The 24,104-nt window shown below is 30.3% G+C and overlaps 1 protein-coding gene and 2 long non-coding RNA genes across 3 annotated transcripts in view; all 3 read left to right on the forward strand.

Moving 5' to 3' along the window:
• Positions 1 to 24,104, forward strand: part of LOC123306043 (E3 ubiquitin-protein ligase MIB1) — a 768,237-nt gene that overhangs the window by 603,227 nt on the left and 140,906 nt on the right. The window lies entirely within an intron of this gene.
• Positions 1,354 to 2,923, forward strand: LOC123306045. The gene is made up of 3 exons (XR_006536883.1): positions 1,354 to 1,413; positions 1,824 to 1,969; positions 2,038 to 2,923. It is a non-coding gene; the product is annotated as an uncharacterized LOC123306045 (long non-coding RNA).
• LOC123306046 lies at positions 4,146 to 5,475 on the forward strand. The gene is made up of 3 exons (XR_006536884.1): positions 4,146 to 4,205; positions 4,616 to 4,761; positions 4,830 to 5,475. It is a non-coding gene; the product is annotated as an uncharacterized LOC123306046 (long non-coding RNA).

The following is a 24,104-nucleotide window of genomic DNA, read 5'->3' on the forward strand; positions in this document are numbered from 1 at the left end:
CAAATACTTTAAATATGATATGAATACAATGACGTAGTTGCAAATTAACAGCGTCTTCATTTTAAGTGCATTAATATCATTTGTTAAAATTAACGAAAGTATGTCTTAAATAAAAATATTATCAAATATAATAAATATGAAATCTAGGATATTTCGAAATAAATTTCGATTTTTTGCCTCAATTTGCCCAACTGCTGTCCGCCACTAAAATTAGCAACGAGTAACCTAAGAGTTATTACGATTAGCTTATTCATACTGATGATGACTAACTACTTGGTAGTCGAATTAAGTATTTATAAAATACAAAAAAACTGATCTAATCAATTGGGGCAAAAAATCGAAATTTATTTTAAAGTATGTCTTGTTAATAGCACATCGAAACGAAAAGATGGTTGCATTTAAAATTCCATGGATCATTATATTGAATAAGTAAGATAATATTATTAGTATATTTATTGTTAGTTATAATTGTTTAAAATAATCGAAAAGCCAGAATTTTCGGGTTCTGATTATTTATCTTTTTGTTCTTATGATCGATCTGTTCTCACCATGTTGATTCTACTTTTGTAGATTTCCCATGGATGGAGGAGTTTAAAGTTTCTATACATAATTATTTTTTTATATCACACCTAATCTAAAATCTAATATTTACCATTAGCTTTGCTTCCATTTCTTGGACAGTAAGATGGCCTTCAGCTTGGCTACGACTGTCTACTTCAGACTCCTTGTTTTAACAATATCCTATAAATTTTTAGTTTACATCATATAAGTATAAACTTACTTCTAGTCATAGCAAAGTCGCATATTTTTCATATATAAATATATGTGATGGACGCCCCTTAACTTGAACTTTTTTAAATACTTTACGATAATATCTTCGTTTTCTGTTATAGTGTTCCATTTTTGAACTTTTGAACGAAGAACTAAAAACTTCAGAACTCAACCAATTTCTCTATAGTCGAGAAACTCAACCTTACCAACTCGTTATTAAAACAATATAGACTTATCAAAATGGTCAGGCTCATAACCGTTTTATAAAACTGTGGCATTTGATGACGAGTGGAAGCGTTTTTTAACCGCGATCTTAGTAATTGTGATCGAATCTGAAAGAGAATAAGTTGACAAAAAGGACGGTCTAGGATTTGAGTGGAAGTCTATTAAACGACTACCACTCTATGGTTTAGTCAGTGAAATGTCAAAATTATTTGACAACAACAAAACGCATTTACATATATTTTTTTACTTAAGTTACTTTATTCGATTAAAATATAAATATTCTTTGGTTTAGAAGTAACAAATATGGTTTTAAATAAACCATTAAATGAATTTAAAAAAAAAATGATATAAACTAAAAATATCACAGTCAAACATCAGGCTACATAACCTCTTCTGTGCTATGTTTTTATTAATTAAGTAAGTGTTTTTTGTTACATTATTATAAAATGAATACTAGTTTGAATTGAACATTTCCGATCTAGGTGTTAAACAAAACAAAACGATCTCGAAATGACGTAAATTCTGTTCTGTGCAGTGAACCAAATAATTTATCTTCTGTATCCGGCCTGTGACTCAACGTAGTCAAGCATTAACACAGGGCCGAATACGGAGAAGATGACGAACCGCGAGGTGCAACGCAAATCGAGGATTTTGACACCCTTCCATGGGCAGTCTGAACTCGTTGTCGGCTACACCTCTAAACGCGGTATTGATTCACTTCACAAAACAATCTTTACCATTCTTGACTAAAATCAAATCGGAAATGTTCAATTGCATAGTTCAAAAAAAAATACGTATATTAAATTTTTTTTTTTTTTATATATAAGGTAAATCTCCAACAACGATATTATACGGATGGGGTGGAGAAAATATGATAAATAAAACAATACCTTAATTATCCAGGCAAAACCACCGCAGGATAACCGATACACGACCAAAAACAAACAACACCAGCCGTTGATGAAATGTCCAGGTATAATTAATTAATCGTTCATGTACGTCCATTTCTTTGAAGTTAAAACCAATTATTTTTATTTCCAGAGTACATTATTGACTGCAAGATTTCCAGTTTCTCCACGATAGTATAATTATCGATGTAATATTAAAACGTGCTCGCGTTGCGGGCACGAACGTGTATATTATTAATTTTTAAATAAATTTTCTATTCGATGTGTACCCTTCAATGGTGATTTGTTTAAGAGCAATTCCGTCGTTGATTATCCCAATCCATGAATTGTCGATGTAATATTAAAAACGTGCTCGCGTTGCGGGCACAAACGTGTAAAATTATTAATTTTAATAAAATGTTTATTCGAAGTGTATCCTTCAAGGGTGATTTGTTTAAGAGAGCTCATTTTTAAATTGTTTTTGGCTTTTTTACTCGGTTCTGTATTCCTACGCGAACTACGTTGTTTTTCGTTTGTTAAATTTTAATAATTATTGCGCATGGTGGCTATTCACACGTTAGCGTGTACTAACGTCCGTTCACACGCTAGCGTGATTTTAATTCAACTTTTTTAATTGAATGATTTTTCTTTATTTTTTTATTTTGTGTGTGTGTTTAGATTTAGATAGGGTTTTTCTGTCCCCATTCGTATAATGATTTTGATCGCGCTTATTACTATAATTTGACTGATTTTTAATTACTGTCAACCAAACCTACAATCAAAATACTTTGAACCTTATTGAACGGTTCAGTCTCCCCCACTTTAAGGAGAAATACTGTTGTATTTCGGAATTTATTATTGTCTACTAGTTTTAGGTACAGGGATACGTCGCAACCTATTCCTCCCTACAATTTTAGAAGGAGGGAGTCCCGTAACTCATAGCCTATCACATCATCTCCGGCCCGTAGGCGCTGGATGATGAGCCGTAGCTCAGGATCTTCCTCCCGCTGACGTTGCAGAGAGGTAAAGGTTTGTGGTACCTCGTCAAGACTTAAATTTTTCCTGTATGTCCGTCTGTCATATTCGCACTTTGATTGCAGGATTGGCTACCTGATAACTTACTTATGGATTCACATAAATATTTTATTGGAGATCTACCTCATGAATATCATGTTTGTGTGATGCGTTGAGTCGTGTTTGGGAACGTATAAGCTGCATGACTCTTGATGGTGTGACGTCCTCCTCTCCTACTGCTGTTGTTGGCGCAGGTTGACCAGTCGGACCTGCCTGTGCTGGTGGCGCAAGAACAGGATGATGTGTTGGAGTTGTATTCGATTGCGTAGTTGGCGCATGATTCACATGATTTGGACACATTAAAAGAGTTTGTTCGTACTGTGGAACACTCCACATCCCATAACCAAAATACTGCTGAGGTTGTGCAGACGACGCAGGTGGGACCATACCAGGCGCAGGATTCAATATCGGTACGTTTCCAGGACTCGTACCAATATTTGTTTGTGGTACCTTTCCAACCAATACTGTCGTGGGTAGGGTGGAATTGGCTTTCGACACTGATGGTGCTATTGTCGTAATACCATGAGCACCTGGAATATCTGGCGTAGTAGCGTAACTTGGTGAAGTTGCGTCGACAATGGTACCCAATCCAGCAGTGTTATTTGTTGTAGTTGTTGTGTTGACGACGATTGTTGTAACAACCATTGGAACATCTGCTGATGATGTCGTGTGCTTGTTGGACCGTGTAGTCGGCATCCTCCGGCAGTTCACCTAGACGTTTGCGCTCGTACGAACAATGAAAAAAAAATTTAGTAGTATGTGTTTTTTTTTTTTTTTTGCAAAATTTATTTTAAATTATGACCAAATAATCCTTTTTTTTTTTTTTTTCCTCTAATCCAGACTCGATCAAACTACCCTACGCTATATGCTACCAACTGTGGCATTTGATGACGAGTGGAAGCGTTTTTTAACCGCGATCTTAGTAATTGTGATCGAATCTGAAAGAGAATAAGTTGACAAAAAGGACGGTCTAGGATTTGAGTGGAAGTCTATTAAACGACTACCACTCTATGGTTTAGTCAGTGAAATGTCAAAATTATTTGACAACAACAAAACGCATTTACATATATTTTTTTACTTAAGTTACTTTATTCGATTAAAATATAAATATTCTTTGGTTTAGAAGTAACAAATATGGTTTTAAATAAACCATTAAATGAATTTAAAAAAAAAATGATATAAACTAAAAATATCACAGTCAAACATCAGGCTACATAACCTCTTCTGTGCTATGTTTTTATTAATTAAGTAAGTGTTTTTTGTTACATTATTATAAAATGAATACTAGTTTGAATTGAACATTTCCGATCTAGGTGTTAAACAAAACAAAACGATCTCGAAATGACGTAAATTCTGTTCTGTGCAGTGAACCAAATAATTTATCTTCTGTATCCGGCCTGTGACTCAACGTAGTCAAGCATTAACACAGGGCCGAATACGGAGAAGATGACGAACCGCGAGGTGCAACGCAAATCGAGGATTTTGACACCCTTCCATGGGCAGTCTGAACTCGTTGTCGGCTACACCTCTAAACGCGGTATTGATTCACTTCACAAAACAATCTTTACCATTCTTGACTAAAATCAAATCGGAAATGTTCAATTGCATAGTTCAAAAAAAAATACGTATATTAAATTTTTTTTTTTTTTATATATAAGGTAAATCTCCAACAACGATATTATACGGATGGGGTGGAGAAAATATGATAAATAAAACAATACCTTAATTATCCAGGCAAAACCACCGCAGGATAACCGATACACGACCAAAAACAAACAACACCAGCCGTTGATGAAATGTCCAGGTATAATTAATTAATCGTTCATGTACGTCCATTTCTTTGAAGTTAAAACCAATTATTTTTATTTCCAGAGTACATTATTGACTGCAAGATTTCCAGTTTCTCCACGATAGTATAATTATCGATGTAATATTAAAACGTGCTCGCGTTGCGGGCACGAACGTGTATATTATTAATTTTTAAATAAATTTTCTATTCGATGTGTACCCTTCAATGGTGATTTGTTTAAGAGCAATTCCGTCGTTGATTATCCCAATCCATGAATTGTCGATGTAATATTAAAAACGTGCTCGCGTTGCGGGCACAAACGTGTAAAATTATTAATTTTAATAAAATGTTTATTCGAAGTGTATCCTTCAAGGGTGATTTGTTTAAGAGAGCTCATTTTTAAATTGTTTTTGGCTTTTTTACTCGGTTCTGTATTCCTACGCGAACTACGTTGTTTTTCGTTTGTTAAATTTTAATAATTATTGCGCATGGTGGCTATTCACACGTTAGCGTGTACTAACGTCCGTTCACACGCTAGCGTGATTTTAATTCAACTTTTTTAATTGAATGATTTTTCTTTATTTTTTTATTTTGTGTGTGTGTTTAGATTTAGATAGGGTTTTTCTGTCCCCATTCGTATAATGATTTTGATCGCGCTTATTACTATAATTTGACTGATTTTTAATTACTGTCAACCAAACCTACAATCAAAATACTTTGAACCTTATTGAACGGTTCAAAACTGTGGAAGCCATAGATAATTTTTATTTAGTTGTAGAATTCATATTGAGCTGCACATATGGATGGACAAGATATGAAAGATATATGAATTTTCGAAGTCATGAAGTAATATTTTCTAGCAGATAAGATAGGAAATTCTAAAAGACGTATATTAGAATATGGTGTGACTGGTATTTTCGTAGACATAACTGCATTATGCTACATAATTTTAGATACGTGTGTATTAGAACTTTATTCCTTTAGAACTGTTTTTGTTCTGTTTTAAAATTTTATTACTCACTATTATTATATAAGAGGAAAATAATAAATTTAATATACTTATTCTATTAAGTGTTTGGTATGTATGTTAGTACTCATGCGGAAAATTTTTATTACGAAAAATGGCTACAATTATTGTACTATTTTTTTAAAAAAATGGTCTTTTTAATTATTACATTTACAATTATTTACAGACTTATAGTTTTTATCTCTATATATTATAAATGCGAAAGTAAGCATGTTTGTTTGTTTGTTTGTTTGTAACGCTTTCACGCTAAAACAAGCGAATGAGAATAACACATGAGATATAATTTATTATAAAGATATATTTAAAAAAATAAATAAATAAAATTTAATCTTACATTTACTATTTTAAATTTTTACAGAAATCAGTAATTTATGGTTAAAATGATGATTATAGATGGAGCAGATCTATAATAATCATGTAAATGTCAAACCATTCATGGCCAATTTTTTTCTGATATACTCAATGAATTATGACCATTTTACATTTCACAAAATTGAAAATTGTGTACATCAAGATAGGTGGAGGGTATAAAGTGTGTTTTTACTTTTAGGCCCAGTGGTACGGGCGGATATCAAGCTAGTACCATATATTTATGGAATATGTAATGGTATAATTAGTTCGTACAAAGATTACAATATTGTAGAAGTAGGTTCTATTCATTAAACCACCTTAATGTTAAAAAATTGTCTCAAAATCTTTAAGGTAATCGGCAGGTACTTTTTATCGTTACCAAATGACTGTAATAATTATGTTAAAGAATTCATTATCAATAAAATTTAATATATTCTATTCTATTCTATATTCTTGCGAGAAGTATATTTGATAGACTTTAAAATATAAATTATAAATTTTTCATTTGATTCGCCAAAGTTATCATTTCAAGTTCAAAATTTATCCTGCCTGTCTGCTTTTGCGACTAAATGGCCTTATTTTGATGAAATTTGGCAAGAAGATACCTTCGTTTTTCTAAAAACAACTGTGTAGAAAAATCACTTATATTTAAAAACTGGAGAATAGCGAATTAAACATCAAACTGATAAAATTTAAGAGTCTCCTGTATTTTTTTAAGATTTAAAAGAAAAGTTGACTAAAAAGGTAAGAAATTTAATTATCTACAAAAAAGTTTATTACACTCCCCCCCTCCAAATTTGAAAGGATTTTGTGCATTTCATTTACATTCAGTTCGTGATACTGAACCTATTTAAATAAAAAAAACTCGCGTAATTTAACGCAGAAAACAATTCTGTGTAGTCTGACATAAATCAATAGAGCATGTTTTAATCTTTAAATTTAAATACATATACTTTAAATTCATCTTAAAAGAAAGACCTCATTAAAGGTTGACCGAGAATTTCTAAGCCCTACTGAATGGTGAGTAAAGCAAAGTCAGAGGTTGAAGGACGGATCCAAGAAAAGTTACTATTAGATCTAAGCATAGGACAATCTCCTCAGAAATTCTACCTCTTTAGAATAATATAAAATTACGTAATAATATGTTATTCTATCGTGAAGTAAATAGTACTCTATATCTACGTTTTAGAAATAAAATATAATAACATTATTATATGTGATATTGTTGAAATAATATGATTTACACATTTGTAATAGAATTTTGACACCTGCATTGTTGTATTTTATGTACGGTGTTATTATTAATATGTGCACTGAAGTATGTAATAAGTACCATATGACAGGAGTATGTCAACTCCGTACATAGTACGTACGTACATTGTACATTGTATGTGAAATACAATAATGGAGTCTTGATTGTCCGAAACTACTTTGTACAGTGTGGATTGCGCTGCTAACAGTCGCAGTAATGAAACAATAAAGTTTAATTACTGCAAAATAATTTGAATAGTCGGATTGATGTTGGATTTGAATGTAGTTTTCGGCATTCGTCTTAGAACGTCAGAAAATTCATCTACTCAATTCACAATTCGGTTAATAGTGATGAGAATGATTCCAAACATGTTACTCGAAGGTTTTTGGAGTCGCTGAACACGAATATCGCGACACAATTGATCACCGAGCAACCTTGTGCCCAATATACCTCGGGTAAAATGGATACCGCGATATTTGTGTTCAGCGACCACAAACACGTGCGAGTAACGAGTTTGGACCGATTATATAAAAAAACTTCCCGAAACTTCTAGGGGACGTCGAGGATAACGTTTATCATGACCTTCAGGTACCTTGGAGACCAATTCGATATTCGGATTCAGCGACGACAAAAACCACCGTGCAACAAATTTGGAATCATTTTCGTCACTATTAACCGAATTGTGGATTTAGTATATTTACAGAGAATTTAAAATACAGTTGTATTTTATCATCTATTTGGTCTCGATAGAAATTGAAACACTTTCCTAGTTTCTATAAAGATAATATAGCTACTTAGATAATAACGTCTGAGTAATTATAAGCCACGCCAATTTTTAAAACGTTAGGGAGTAATTTGTCAATATATCTTAATTAAATTATATTAAGTGCAACACTAAAACAAAACATCATCTTTATAATTTAAGTACCTACTTAATACTAATTGGGACAAAAATTAATATCTTTTAGGTAACAAAATGATATCTACCTTTGTATAAATTAATATAATTAACTTGAGGACGCTCGCAGTAAGAAACTTCGAAAATTCAGGGCGCCCAGATTGCAAATTATGTCAATTATTAAAATATTAAAATAAAAAACAAGTGGATTAAACAAAAAAATAGTTTTTTTCTTCAAATCCTAAAATTATGGAGTTCCACAAAGCTCTCTACAATTAATTATTCATAAATTATACTAATAAATGTGATATTAAGACTTTATTTCCTGGGAATTTTGAACTGTATCTTCACAAGAAAATTTATTATCTTCAACGGAGTTAAAATGAGTGCTCTGATGTTATTTTGCCACATTTCCTCTTGACAGAACCATAGTTTTTATGCATATATTGAAGGCTGTTTTTTTCTTGATATTTTTTACATGCAGCCATTCAGACTCACCGACGGTGATCACACTATTGTACATTGTACATTGTATAATTATACATTCGTACATTATTCTCTTCATTTCTTACGATGTATGATGGAAAAGGACAGAGAAGAAGAATATTATTCTGTTGTTGTGTTATGTAACAGGATATGATAATGATATGTGGTATGACGGAGAGCTACATGTCGTAGGATGAAAAATATATGAAAGAAATATTGTGATGGTTTAGTCAATGTTATAAGAAAAGAAATTGTATTTCTATGTGGATGAGTTCTAATCTCTATGATTATTGTAATCAGTATATGACAAAACAAAAACTAAAAAAATGACTATTTTCATACAATTTTTTTTTTTTTTTTTTTTTTTTTTGTGTTTTAACAAAATTTAATGTTCTTAAAAATTTGTCTTCATGTTCAATGAATAGTTTGAAGGTTTCAACAAGTTGTAAATACTATAAAACCTCAGGCTTCTATCAAATACACTGTGAATGCGTTAGAGTGGCTTCAACTGTATGTCTTCGTCTACATGCTCTTAGCATTTCAAAGACAATTTTTTTACCTATCGGACCTATCGGACCTATTTTTTTCTTAAATGTTCAGGAAGGTGCATACTAGAAAGTTTGGGCCATACTAGAAACGCAGGGATCCACACGATGGGAAAAACAATTGGGTGTCTGTGAGATGTAAACGGGAGTTCACGATAGTTTATCTCATCTATGTTAAGCAGGTTGCCACTTCCATTTTCACTTTTAAAAACAGAGTCTTTTGCTTAATTTTTACCTGAAAACATAACAAATAGATCAACGGACGATTTATCGACGAATTTTCGAAGTTACTTAAGTTGTCACAGATAAACTGTCAAAAAAATGACATTTCAATATTTAAATGCCCTCAATGCAAACTTTTAAATAAGGTTTTAAATATGGTAATACCACAATGGATAATCAAGGTATACTATACGTGTGGCACGAACGTGTGGCTATACACAAACATATACGTGTGGCTTATCCCGCATTATGGAATATCGCTTCAAAGTATTTAATTGCTTTCCCATTTTCGTATCTGGTAGAAAAACTGCATATTCTAAACTGAGGCTATTTAAGATTAAACGTCTGTAAATTGACGCCACATATTGACAATTATTTTTCAAAGCACCAGGTTCATCCCTCCCACTAAAAAACTGAAAATTTATTATGTAATACATAATTACTTAATTATACCATGTATATGAAATACACTTAAGTATACTAAGTTTAGTCCCAAGTTTGTAACGCTTAAAAATATTGATGCTACCAACAAAATTGTGGTATAGGTAAAATCACCTAATTAGTCCATTTCCGGTTGTCTGCCTGTCTGTCTGTCTGTCTGGCGTCTATCTGTAAAAAGTGAGGTCGAATTCGTAAATGTGCAACATAGATCAATTGGGTCTTGGATCCGTAGGACTCAGATTGTAAACCGTAAAATTTAGAACAAAAGTTTCAATGTAAAAAATTTATATTATTAAAAAATAAACCAGTTTTATTTGAAACATTTTTTCGTAAACATCACTGTTTACCCGCGAGAGCGCAAATTGTATAGTATGTATTATATGGGAATATCAGTTATATATATGTGACATGTATGTATGTGTAATATGCGTATCAACACAGTCTTTACATGTTATTTCAACAGTTAACTCAGTCAATTGTTTGTTTTCACTTGTTTTATTTAGGTTTCAGTCTCATTAAGGATACGCTTGGTCTATATTATTTATTTATATTTGATGATACAGTTGATTAATAAACTATATAAAATTTACACAAAGGGAATATTGTTTAAATAATGTATGATTGTAACAGTTTTACACAATATATTAACAGCACAGATGAGTAATCTTTAACTAAAAGTTTTGATGGATAGAGGATGTCTTATATGTGGTGTTTACACTATGATGAAAATGAAAATGGTTTACACCCTACTATCACATTAATATATTAACATATCATAAGACGAACTTGAGACGTAATCATTATTTATTTATGAAGTCGTTATATTATTATTATGAAACTTAATAATCATGTTTTATATAAACTAAAAACATGTCTAAAATATGAGGTTATAGTGCAAGAAATAGAGATTTTCAACTAAAAAAACCGACGCAACAATATATCGTAGTAGCTGCTCTGACATATGAAATTATTGAAAAATGAACAATAAACATTAAAAAATCAGTTTTTCATAAGTAAATATAAAAATTAGGCGTTAATTGAAAAAAAAAAAAAACTTCAATGCAGTAGTGAATGTTATTTTAAATACTTTGCTTTTGTGCTAAAATATAATTTTAAAGAATAAAAACAGTTAAATGTTGGTAGTTGTACATTGTATCTTCTTGTTAAAAATCTACTGCCATGACACCTGACAGTGTTGACATTGGTTTCTGGAATGTTTCACAGCGATCGCTTTGGTCTTTAATTGGTAAAAAAATTTTAAGATTGTTGTTGGGTGGGGACCTTTTTTTGTTAATCGGTTTAAGCCATGGTAATAACAAAAATATTTAAATAGGAAGTTATAACAAAGCTACATAAGTTTTCATTGAATTTATACTTTGCAACGTGTTTGTCTTCTTCAAAATGAAATATATCAGAGGCTGGGCTGAATAAAGAATAGGTGTTGCGAGACTTTTTTTAATACAACACTTTCACGTCATAAGCTTCAAATTGTTTTAGAATATATACGACTAAGAATGGAAGAGAAGTGTAAAAATAGGTTTCAAAGATGTACAAACAAGACAGATTGTTCTAGAAAGTTGTGAAACTTACCTGATCAGGCATTACACCTAGTAAAGCTTATAAAAAAACACAATGTTAAATTAATACTTACAGAGTAACGGCTCAGAATTAAATTGAACAAGTGAAACCGGTGAACATTTTTAAGCAATGTAAAAAGATCCAATTGATGGGTTTTGGCTGTAGCCATTTAATATTTTTTTTCGATCAACACATAGGTACTTTTTTGTGAATAGCTTATGAATAAAAATCCATTTTTCAGAGCTCAGAATACCTAATTTTCTTACCGAATTACCTGTACTAATAGTTAAAATGCCTTTAAAATTATTATATTATGATGAATTTTAGTTTTGTATGAGTGTTGTTCAAGTTTTGTATTACTAAATATTTATGTGTTTAGTGTCAATATTTTAACCAACTCTCAGTATTTTAATGTTTTAAATGCATGAGATTAGAGTCATTTGAATAGTATTTATAAATAAATATGCTTTGCAACCTTGTTAGTACGCTAAATAATTATGTTAACAATTCAATCATTTTTCAATAATGAAATATTCATTACTTACATTTCATGATTGAAAAAATGTAGATCATTTATAACAACCAGGCTAGGTAGGCAATGTAATCGAAATATTGTTTTTTCCCTGATGTATGTTTACGGGGAGCGGGAAGGGGTATTTCAAAAACCGTCAAAATCATGCTTACGTAAGTAATGAATGGCACCTAAGTAATCGAGTTATTTAATTAATTTACACAGATAAAAGTATATGTACCAAATAATTAGTTATCTTTTCTTTTTTAAATGTAAGAAGTTTGTCTGATAACTTTGGTTGAACGGGTGTACATAAATTGTATCTGCTTCACCCAGGTTTAAGAAATGTCAAAAAAATAACATATAGCTCATAAGTTAGCTATATCATAGTCAAGTTTCATTCAAATCCATTCAGTAGTTTTTGCGTGAAAGCGTAACAAATAAACAAACAAACAATCAAATAAACAAACAAACAACCTTACTTCCATATTTATAATATATAGGGAATGAGTGGATGCACTACTTGAAAAGGATAAAAATCGGAAGCTAAATATTTTTTAAATCGTATCGTTTTTAAGAGTTTTAAAATTACAAATCATCATTGTTATGATAAAAGCGATCCAGGCCCAGGATATCAGCCAGCCAACACATTTAAACCTAAAACAAGACATCATTTAAAGCTAAAAAGTAAAAATTTCATTTCGTTTCATTTTGTGCAACTATACTCAGCATGCTAAATTGTTTAAAAAGGCTAAAGACAACATTAAAAATAATTCACTTCTGTTAAACTATTTCCGACTTATAATATTGTTTCCAACCAGTTCTTTCAGTTTTTGATCGTTTTACTGAATAATATTAAATTGGGGATGTACGAGCACTGTAGCAACTGTAGCAATGGTTGGCATATTTTACATTGGTTTTATACGAAAACACATTAAATAAATTAAAAACTATATAATTTAAAGTTAATATGCTAGTAACGTAATAAGAAAAATTAAAAAAAGTAATTTCAGAAAATTTGAAAAAATTATGTTTCTAATTTAATGAATTAACTTGAAGAAATTAAACATGAAATAAGAATAAAATTTTTCGATATGTGACCTAGTTTTCGAAATAAAAATTGCGGTTTAATTATTCAATTTTCGGTAGGTATATCGAAAAACTGTATTCTTACTTTTCATTATTCAAGTATAACTAAATTAATCAATTTAACACTATAAATTCATTAATATTAAAGTTGGAAATTTGATAAACAAACCTTAATCTATGCTGCTCGTACAAGCTTCATTTTTTAAGCTTTTAACAATTTGCGGTTATTATTTGTGAAAATATATATTACAAAGGTACAATTGGTATCATATAGCACAACAGTGCGTTAGCGTAGATAAGTAAAATGGAAAATTGAAAGGGTAATGTATGATGATGTATGATGATGTATATGTGAAATGTGAATGTTTTTGTTGTGACTATATATACAGGACGTCAAATAGCCCTTTTTCACACCCTTATATCTCAGAAACTACTGGAGCTATAATGTTGAAACTTTCAACTTAAGTAGATATTTACCCTGGGACGCCGTAAATCAAAGCTCACGTTCACGGCTCTCATCGTTTCCGAGCAATAACGCGTCAAAAAACGGCCACGCCCCGTAATTTTGTTACTGACTGACATAAATTCACAGCAAAACTGAGAAATGGTAGAAAGATGCGGTTTTCATTAAAATAAATTAGAGAAAAATCATACCCCAGAAAAAATACCAAATATCAAAATTTTTAACGGGAAATGGGAAATTTCGCTAATTGAAGGTGCATTTTTTCCCCATTTAAAAATACATGGTAAAATATGAACCAATCAGAAGGCTAGTTTTTTTTCCTATACAATTTGTATGGGAAAACTTAAATACGCTTAAAAATTTGTTATTTATATAATTTTAATTAAATATTGATTAAATTTGAATAAATATTAAATAAATAATCAAAAATTAATTGTGTATTTCAATATTTCCAACTTAAAATATTATAAAAATTAAATAAAATAATAAGACCCTATGAAATTCAAAGTACCATGTAGAAAACATATTAAAATTATTATGTTACATTAATTAGGAAAATTTTAATTTGCTTTTATAGCAAAAACTGTAAGAGATAGAACAAAAGTTTAAATGCAAAAAATGTTCCTTGCATAAAATTAAACAATTCTCAAAAATTTTGTTGTAAAGGTAATTGTTTTCCCGTGAAAAGCAAATAAAGTAAAAAATTAAATTGCAATTTTCCAAAAAACGGTAAGAGATAGAACAAAAGTTTAAATGTAAAAAATGTTCCTTACATAAAAATAAACAACTTTTGTTTGAAACATTTTTTCGAAAAAACAATCATTTTCCCTCGAGAAAGTAAATAACCAGTCCTGTTTTTTTCGTTAATGCAAAATCCAACTATTTTTGTCCTTAAATTTAAAAAAAGTATAAATATAATTTCACAAGAAGTTTTAAACCATTTTGCTTATTTGTCTTGTAGTGTTTACTACTAATTGTTGCAATGACAACGAATTTTATTTTCTTAAAAACAATGGTATTGTTATGTTCAACAATAAATAATCTTGCAACCCAATTTTGAAGCCGACACCCTCAATCGATTACGTTGAAATTTTGTAAGCACGCTGACTTTGAATTTTTATGGTTGACTTGATCGAATTTTCTCGTTGCTTCCGCCATATTTTGTTAAATGGGGGGGGGGGGAATCTTATTACTCAATTTTAAAGCAGATATCTTCAACCGATTGAGTTGAAATTTTGTATACACGTTTAGATTTGATAACAAAACATGGTAAGGTTAGTGGCGTTATTATTTTTCCATCACTTCCACTATAATTGATTTATCTATAAATGATTCAGCTATACCGATTCTAAGGGACTTCTAAATTATAGAAAGATGCAATTTTGGACATTCGACAGAGACTTGCTTGAATTGAGGGTCAACCCATGCGCAGTACTATTACATGTAATCCTCGTGTGCGCACTAGCAATTTTTAAGGCCTACATGTGCGCAGTAACAAAATATAAATTTAGCGTATGCGCAGTTGCAAGATTCAGGATAAATGCATTCGCACAACTATAATTATTGTTTAATCTGTGGGCACTTCCCGGATATAATACCCAAATATGCGCACTAACAAAATATAAAGTCCCTGTATGCGCAGTTGTAATATTCAGGATCAACCCATGCGCAGTACTATTACATCTAATCCACATGTGCGCACTAGCAATATATAAGGCCTACATATGCGCAGTAGCAAAATATTAACTAAGCTAATGCCAGTTCTAAGATTCAGGTAAAATGTATGCGCAGAACTATCATTTGTGATTAATTTATGCGCATTTTCAATATTTAAGGACCAAATATGCCCATTTACAAAATATAGGGTTCCCGTTTGCGCAGTTGTAATATTTAGAATCAACCCATGCGCAGTACTATTTCATGTAATCCACATGCGTGTACTAGCCATATTTAAGGCCTACATGTGCGCAGTAACAAAATATAAATTCAGCGTATGCGCAGTTGCAAGATTCAGGATAAATGCATGCGCACAACTATAATTATTTATTAATCTGTGCGTACTTCCCGGATATAATACCCAAATATGCGCACAAACAAAATATAAAGTCCCTGTATACGCAGTTGTAATATTCAGGATCAACCCATGCGCAGTACTATTACATCTAATCCACATGTGCGCACTAGCAATATATAAGGCCTACATATGCGCAGTAGCAAAATATTAACTAAGCTAATGCGCAGTTCTAAGATTCCGGTAAAATGCATGCGCAGAACTATAATTTGAGATTAATTTATGCGCATTTTCAATATTTAAGGACCAAATATGCCCATTTACAAAATATATGGTCCCTGTTTGCGCAGTTGTAATATTTAGAATCAACCCATGCGCAGTAATATTTCATGTAATCCACATGCGTGCACTAGCAATATATTAGGCCTACATACGCGCAGTAACAAAATATAAATTCAGCGTATGCGTAGTTGTAAGATTTAGGATAAATGCATGGGCCGAACTATAATTTGTGATTAATCTGTACGTACTTCCAATATATAAGACCCAAATATGCACACTTACAAAATTTAAGGTCAATGTGTGCGCAGTTGTTATATTCCAGATTATCCCATGCGCAGAACAATTATATGGGATCAAAGTGTGCGCAATACCAATATATAAGACCCAAATATGCGCACTTACAAAATATAAGGCCCCTGTATGAGCCGTTGTAATATTCAGGATCAATCCATGTGCAGAACTATTATATGAAATCAAGCTGTGCGTATTACCCATAAATAAGGCCTAAATATTTGCAGTTACATAATATCTGTCTGCCCGTCTGCACATCTGTCTGCCAACACGATAACTCAAAAACGAAAAGAGATATTAAGATGAAATTTTTATAGCGTACTCAGGACGTAAAAAGTGAGGTCAAGTTCGTAAATGATCATTATACGTCAATTGATTCCTGGGTCTGTGGAACCCATCTTGTAAACCGTTAGAGACATAACAAAAATTTTAATGTAAAAAATATTCCTTATAAAGAAATAACCAACTTTTGCATAAAACATTTTTTCGAAAACATGACTGTTTACCCATGAGGACGCAAATTAGGCGTAAATTATATAGAATGTATTATATAATAATCAATATCAGTTATATGAAAATGAAATTTTCCTTATAATATTTATAAATAACACAATTTTGATGACATCTTGTTCGGCATATTTCTTGACGTACGAGGCTCAGTATTCAACAGTTATTCAATGTATGCATAATGGTGAGTTAAAATTGTTACAAACACTTTCAACTTAAATACTATTGCCTGGCAAAAAGAAGTGATATCCCACCAAAAACATAAATGTGTAAAAAGGCGTAGATGAATTCCAATAAACTCAATTACGTCAGCCCAAAAAAGTTGTGAAATCCCGTAGAGAAAAAAATTCTTCGAAAAAAAATTATAAAAATGGCATAAATTTATTGCGTAACTTTTCCGTAAAGAAACATTAAAGTATTACATTAGCAACTTTTCGGTGACTTCATACCTACACGCACCTGTATAGGAGAACAAAAGATAATCGTTAACCCCCTACTATCTCCCTCCTCCCCTCTAATGTTATGACGTAATAATTTTTTCACAACTTTTATGAAACATCAAAATTTAAATTTAAACAATCAAAGTATTCTTTAGATTAAAGTCAAGCACCTACTTAACAAAGGCCTAATTTTTTTTACTAAAGTAAGAAAATTATTGGTTTAAATTTCTTGTCAAGTTTCTCCTTAGTACGTATTTATTTAATATTTTACTTCGCAAGTTTTCGGAATATAAAACGAATCTAAAAATAAAAAACTTGCGAAGTAAAATATTAAATAAATACGTACTAAGGAGAAACTTGACAAGAAATTTAAACCAATAATTTTCTTACTTTAGTAAAAAAAATTAGGCCTTTGTTAAGTAGGTGCTTGACTTTAATCTAAAGAATACTTTGATTGTTTAAATTTAAATTTTGATGTTTCATAAAAGTTGTGAAAAAATTATTACGTCATAACATTAGAGGGGAGGAGGGAGATAGTAGGGGGTTAACGATTATCTTTTGTTCTCCTATACAGGTGCGTGTAGGTATGAAGTCACCGAAAAGTTGCTAATGTAATACTTTAATGTTTCTTTACGGAAAAGTTACGCAATAAATTTATGCCATTTTTATAATTTTTTTTCGAAGAATTTTTTTCTCTACGGGATTTCACAACTTTTTTGGGCTGACGTAATTGAGTTTATTGGAATTCATCTACGCCTTTTTACACATTTATGTTTTTGGTGGGATTATAGTTATACAGAATAAAGGTTCTTAGAAGTAAAATTAATAAGAGTATTAAATTCTAAACATAGATATTCAATTTAATTTCCCTATAAATTTAATTACTTAATTATTTCAAAATTCAAAATCAATATAGATTTGTTATTTAATACTAACTGTGTATGTATGCTACATATACATACCCTTCCGCATATTATAATTACTCCAAAACATTCTACTACCCATTCATTCTTCTATCTTGAGCTCAAGCTCAAGTGTATGAACCTATATTATTTTACTTATACTATTAGATCGTTTATTTTATAATTAAACTCACGTAGACATAATCATGAGATAAAGATAATCTTTGTGAAAATGAGATTAGAAAATGTTTCCATTTTATGTATGAAAGGTATCTACTTGTTATTATATTTTCTATGTTTTATATATAGCATGTTTGCTAAATATGTGCCAATGGAAAAATATATTAATTCACAGACATATGCGTAGGCGTTTAAGTTAAGACAATTAAAAATTTCAGTGATGTCTAAAAACAGAAGTTTTAAGTTCATAATTTTTATTGTCAATGGGAACTACAATTTTTGTTTATGAAAATTGTTTTAAATATAATTAAAGAAAACAAAAACCAAAAAAAAAAAATTGATTAAATATTCTGTATTGAACAAAAACCCTTTTAGCTGTTACGGTAAAAGGCCAGTATATAAATTTTTTCTAAATACTGTCACAAGCGGTTTGAAGGGACCAACAACAAAGATTATGGTTGTTACAATCGGTAGTCTAAGAAATTAAGCCGGATATTTATGGAATCCAGCTCAAAATGTTCAAAGTAGAATGTTGAACAAAATCATATTGATAAAAATGTATGCCCTAGAAGCTCGATTAATCTAGTTCCTCTGGAAAATCATAAAATTTGATAAAAAAAAAGTAATTGGATCTTATATTTTAGACTATTTAAAGCATTTTTGCTTTGTGATATTTTTTCCTAAAACTTACCGTTTTTGAGATACAAGTGATTGAAGAAAAAAGTACAATGATGAAAATTTGATATTATAAAGTTGTGACGACATTGTAATTGCGTTTCTATGGAATATATGTACATTCGATAGATGCGACTTTGCTTTGTAGACAAACATTACCTTAGCAACGCCGTTTGTTTGTACCCCAGATAATTGCGGAATAAATTCTCAAATATAGTTCTTTTGGTTTTATTTCGTATTTTATTTCAGCATTTTCAGATGTAAGAGCAACATTTTCAGACGTTCTTGATAAGAAAGTCCAAATGTTTCCAAACAAGTATTTTTGAAAGCTAAATACTTATTTTGTGCAGGGAGATTTACTATGATTTCTCTAACACGATGAATGAATGGTTTTGGAATTAAGCAAGAAGCTATATAATATTTCGGAAGTTCATCATTAATATTTCCAATTTTAAATGACATTTCCAGTTGTGCAAACCAACACTGGATGTCATCCGCCAGAAAATCTGGAAATTTTGGTAATGACGAACCTTCGAAATAATAATTTATTATATTTCTACTTCTCGTTGACATTCTGTAATCAAGATTTTTGCATACAAATCTTGAAAAACATCAAGTCAAAAAATGTCAAAATAATTGATAAAATGTCAAAATATTTTTTCAATTATTTAAAGCGTAAAAATATAATAAAATAGCAAGCAAAGAAAATAAATAAATATATTCAACATATTTTTGACTTTGGACGATGCACCAAATTGTAAGAGGTTGCTCTTACATCTGGGGTACAAACAACCGGCGTTGCTAAGGTAATGTTTGTCTACAAAGCAAAGTCGCATCTATCGAATGTACATACATTCGATAGAAACGCAATTACAATGTCGTAACAAAGTAAACGATTTTAATGTGGCTTCGATAAAATATTAAATTTTAACTTATTGGATCTCTTATTTTGCACCTCACCTCAACGTTTTCGAGCGTTATAAGAGCGTTAAGAAGAATATCAAGAATTTTTATGGCATAGAAGTCTCCCTGTCCGATGAATTTTTGCGTGTAAGTCATGCGTGTTGATTTACGTCGGGTTTTTTATCGCGATGAAAAATGAAAACAAATTTAAAAAACTTCAAATGATTTTCTTTCCACAGAGTTATTTCGTTTTACAGAAGGATGAAATTATTTTAGTAAAAATAATATTTAGAGAACATAATGTAGATATTTTAATACACACTCATACAATACAATATACTGTCTGGAAGTTTAATCGTATCGCACAAATAATTGGGTCGTAAAGTGAATTTATTTATATTGTTAATTATTTTGGATATTTTAGTTTTTTTTTTTTTTTTAATCTTTTCACTTCCATATTAGGAAGACTGGAGTCGATTTTATCATAAAACTAACAGTTTGATAGTTTTCATCATTTTGTTATCAAATTTTAATGAAAATAAATTAAAAAGATAATGATGTGTCGGAACAGAGCCATATAAAACAAATTAATATCATCATTTAAATATAATATTAGTCATGATTTATTTTAAAATTTTTCAAGTGCGTCGCCAACCCCCGGAACTGCGGAACTGGATTATTTTTTCATGTATGCTTCATATTAAACGGATACAAAATACTACGGGAAAATATCTGAAATAATTCCACGAATTGCTAATCCTTCTGAAGAAAAATGATAACAAATGGATGCCACTTCTATCCAAATTATGAATATGGGTTTCATGATAATTGATTCGAGAATAATTGTTTCACGATGCTGAAATTCCGGTAATAGAATATTCTCGCCAGTTAATCTACAAAAAATTATTCCTCCAATCTAACGTAAACAAGGTTAATATTTGTAAACTTTGGTCTATAACCAAAATTTTACACCAGGTATTTCGTTTTTGTTTTTGCTCCTCTTTCTTAAGTTATTTATCGTTAGGAACACAATATGTATCCCTATATATTATAAATGTGAAAGTAAGGATGTTTTTTTGTTTGTTACGCTTTCACGCAAAAACTAGCAAATGGATTTGAATGAAACTGTACAACAAGATAGCTCATACATCAGAATAACACATGAGCTATAATTTATAAGATATATTAAAAAAAAAAGTTATAAAAATGAAATATATTCTGACATTTTACTGCTTCATCTATGATAATCATTTTAAACCATAAATTAAAGATTTCTCTAAAAATTTATAATAGTATGTCAAACAATTCATGGCCTTCTTTTCTAATATACTCAATGAATTGTGACTATTTTACACTAAAAAAAATTGAAAATTGTGCAACTATTTTAGCTGTGTAAAACAATCACTTTGAGTGTTATGGAAGGGGAATCAAGAGAGGTGGAGGCTGTAAAGCGGTGGTTTTTACTTTTAAGCCCATTGAAGCGGTCGGTTATCAAGCTAGTATTCATATAAAAATGTGTGTAGTATTTTTAAGAATATTTTAAGGCTATCTTTAATATAACTGTCTCATTAAATATATTGACCCTTCTGTCTCTTATCATTTATTCAGTTCTTTTTATCGTAATCGCACTCAATACTGACTATTGAAATACTTTACATAATAATAATAATAATAATATCAACGGAAGAATATTATCAAATGTGGATGTTGTTGGTTTGAACAAGAATTGAATTTCAGATATAGACGATGGATATATCTCACAGGACAACCAACTATTGTAGAATTTAGTTAAAGACGCATAGTGAATATCTAGTAGATTTTGTTACAAAATCAATACCACTTCCGCCTCATAGTTGTTATGAAAAGAGATATAGTCATAGTCAGTAAGATGAAGATGATGTCGAAAGAGCGCGCAAGTGGTTTCCCTTCAAATATCTACAGAGCGTTTTTCAAATGTTGATTGTATATCAATTTCACAGAATTTCAAATCGGAGTAGCGGTTTTATTAGTGTAACTGATAAATATTTATCGTTTTGAGCAAAACATGTTTATATTTGAATCATCGAGGCTCAAAATATGAAAAACTAGATTTGTTGAATCGTATATCTGAAATACTCACGGACCCCGATACCAGATTGTCCGGTGGAAGCTAGATTGCCCGATTCTACTCTCTTTTTAAAAGCACACATAACATTGAGCCCCTTTTAATATATCACACTCCTAAATGATTTTAAGCAAATTTGTTACTTTCTAATTCTTAACAATACAGACATAGAAATGAAATGGAAATACTAAAGGACGTAGAGTCCTCTCGACTAATAGTTGAGTTTCAAGAGGGACATATTATTCTTACCTTGAATTTTATCTTCATCCTCATGATCATTTTAAGGCCAATAAAGGCTTCTAACCGATAAGAGATGGAAGAATGTTTTAAAGAAGAATGAAGTGAATATTTTAAATAAGAATTCCTTACAAAACAATTAATTTTGTTATTCCTTTAGATCAAATGCGCCTTAACAAAACCAGTTAGAAAAAAGGGTTTAAACAAGTCTTATCAAATGTATTTAATACCATCATTTGAAGGTAAAGGTTTAAGAAAGATTTGAAGGTAATGATTTCGATTTTCGAAAAAATGTTTCAAATTAAAAAGATTGGTTTGTGTTTGAAAAGCAACTGTTTCTATTTTAAGGTTTTCGATAATCAATAGTTTTAATTAAACTTTCTTAACTTGAGACAAATTTTTAAATACTCGCCATATATTCATTACATACGCGGAGTATAAAAATTAAAGTAGGTAAAGAAAATTTTATAAACTTTCATATCTAACGTCTCAATGTATTTTCAATATTTTGCAAACCCTGTCTAGTTATTGTTGTATATATATATATATATATATATATAGGTATATATTTATTATGTAGCCTCAGGAGCAAATGCTCAAAGCTTTCAGTTCACAATCCACACATATATTCCTGTATGCATTATGTAAACGGAGACATTTTTGGGAATTAAATAAAAATTGTTTTCGTGATTCTTAATAATTGGAGACACGCATATTGAATGAAGCAAAATAAAATTTCTTTCTAATTTGTAATTTGCGGGAAAGTAGCCAGAATCGTACTCCTTAGCTTTAAAGAGATAGTGTTTCAAGTAAAATGTTTGTTAAATTATTATTTTAAATATTTTCGCTGTTTTTTTGTATGTATCAAAAAGTACCATTTTGCAACCGGTTTCATAAACGGTACTCACCCGTACCTACTCTTCTATTATACATCAACTTAAACTCAAAGTTCTTATATTAAAATTAAGTAAGTTTATAATTCACAGTTTATCATAAAATTATTTGCTTTTTTATAAATACAATCACGAATGCCATCTAGTAATTGTGTCCAAGTACTAAAGTACTGTCATGAAAGTTTAAATCTGTGTTTATATAAATATATATATATATATATATATATATATATATATATATATATATATATATATATATATATATATATATATATTTATATATTTCTTTTACTAATTTTTCTCGTTATCAATTAGGTTTGGCATATTCCTACTCTCAAATTTAAATTCAATTTAATGGCTTATCCCGCGCGTTTTGCATTTTTAAGACTGGACGTAATCACTCGAGGCGTTGAAACTCGTTGTCTGTTTTGTCATTGCCAGTAATGAGAGCCTTCTCCTCTATCTGATACTCTTTGGAACGAATGTCATGACACAAGTACCTTTTTGCTGAAACTTACGTGCAAAAAGTTACTCGTAAATCTAGCCATTATTCCGATTTATTAAATAGTTTAAATAAATATCTATTAAAAAGTGTAGAATAAATTCTCCCTGTATAGCTAGGGCTCCTTTGCCTTTTCATATCGGTTATGGAGATCGCGTTTCCATTTTACAAGAATTTACATAATACCTATTTTATAAGTGGCCGATGTCTTGGTATTTCTTAACTGACAAATATATAATAAATTGTATTTAACATAAAAAGAAGACCAATGGTATACGTTTTGACCTAAAAATAACATACAGCAACATTTCGAATGATATTTTTTTTCTATGTCATCTAATACTTCCGGATTTTTTGTTCGAATAAAATTTGATTTTATTATTATTACCGATATATATATATACAATTTTATGAATAAATAAGTTATTTATATTTATCATCATAAACTTGGATGTAGTAAATAAAGCCCCTCCCCCCTCAAATATTTATACCTAAATAGTTTTTAAATGATTCCTTGCTTTCTTTTTATTTACCTCTGTGAACAGTGTTATATGTTCAAATTTTATGT

This window comes from Chrysoperla carnea, chromosome 1 (genome assembly GCF_905475395.1).
Source record: "Chrysoperla carnea chromosome 1, inChrCarn1.1, whole genome shotgun sequence".
NCBI lineage: Eukaryota > Metazoa > Arthropoda > Insecta > Neuroptera > Chrysopidae > Chrysoperla > Chrysoperla carnea.